Source organism: Botryllus schlosseri, unplaced genomic scaffold (genome assembly GCF_051294905.1).
Source record: "Botryllus schlosseri isolate E-star unplaced genomic scaffold, Bs_hap1 Bs60a, whole genome shotgun sequence".
NCBI lineage: Eukaryota > Metazoa > Chordata > Ascidiacea > Stolidobranchia > Styelidae > Botryllus > Botryllus schlosseri.
Genome location: NW_027648669.1, coordinates 43,670 through 45,118, shown reverse-complemented (window position 1 = coordinate 45,118; position 1,449 = coordinate 43,670).

The following is a 1,449-nucleotide window of genomic DNA, read 5'->3' as shown; positions in this document are numbered from 1 at the left end:
AACAACTTGAATATAATCATGATTGAGTCATAGTAATAGCATTGTTTCTTAACCTTAGCGATCGCACCCCTCATGCTTCCAATAAGATTTCTCGTAGCCCCTGTTCATTTTCAACACAATTTTCAACACCTATATTAAAATTAGAATCCCCATACACGTGAAATCGCGTCGATACCATTTTCCAGTTGAATAAATTAGTCAAGAAAATATTCCACAGCATATAGGCCTAACTCCACAATGCATCTTGTACGTCAAGAAGTTGTACCCCGAAAGGGTCTACAGACTCTGGTTAAGAGCCCCTGGAATAGAAATGTCGAATCGCAGTTTCATAGATTGTTGCATCCGTAGGATTGTCAAGTCACTGTTCCGAATCGCAAGTACTTCTCTGATTTTAACGTTTGACTCGACTCAATTCGAGTCATTTTTATTTGATCACCCGGTCAACCTGAAATCGAGTAATTTTTCAAGAGATCGCACAAAAATCCTATCATAATTTTCAGTCATGAATCATCAACGGGTCCTGTTTTATCATCATGAACTAGAACTGTCACGTACTAATTTATCTTCTACCGCATGGTAGCTTTTAAAAGTGAAGTGTTAGTGTAGTTAGTTGAGATTTCAGTGTTTTATAGTAGTTTTAGGGCGAACTTCAAGTTCTTATATCTAAAAAAGATATGTGGCACTGGAATATATTGTCGAATACTTGAAATTCCAAAATGCCATCGCGGGCTGCACAAAATGCTCTGGTGGGTCGCATGTGGGCCACATGTTTGAGACTAATGCTTTAAACTCTTATTTTTCACGTAAGGTTGCTGCCAAGTCACAATTTCAACATATTCAGAAAATGGGATGCTGCTGGGATAAGGATATGTGCAATGAGGAAATCGATCTACTTGGTCAATTAAAAGGTAATTAGCTGTTCAATGACACATTACCGTTACTGAACTGATCTTCCGAAATGTTGTAGATATCTGTAGACCGTATCCATCCATTTTGTCAATATGTTCATTGTTTTTACCATCTTGCGTTGAGAAAACAAATAGCCCAAGCTTAAGCCATTGCTTTTCTAGCTTTTTGAGCACAATCTGCATTATTTTTGCAAAAAATATATCCTGTGCACTGTTCAACCAACATGAAAATACTTAACAATATTCAACAAGTAGGCTACCGGTTTTGGCCATCAAGTGTCTCATTCTTTTCCCACTCTTTTCACCCGTTTTGATTTTCGGCTAAATAAGTTACTGGGTTTTGTGCAAGAGCGACTAGTGTAGTGGTGAAGAACCGTTTTTGACAAATTTCCCATTGTAATTTCCAGAGACCAATGCATCGATGTCAACTATTACGTCACACTTAAAGATCCATGCCGTCACGGAGGCATGAAATCAAAGTTATACAATACATCGGATTTGTCATATTTTCTGCATAAACACTGATGAGAGGCACCCACTA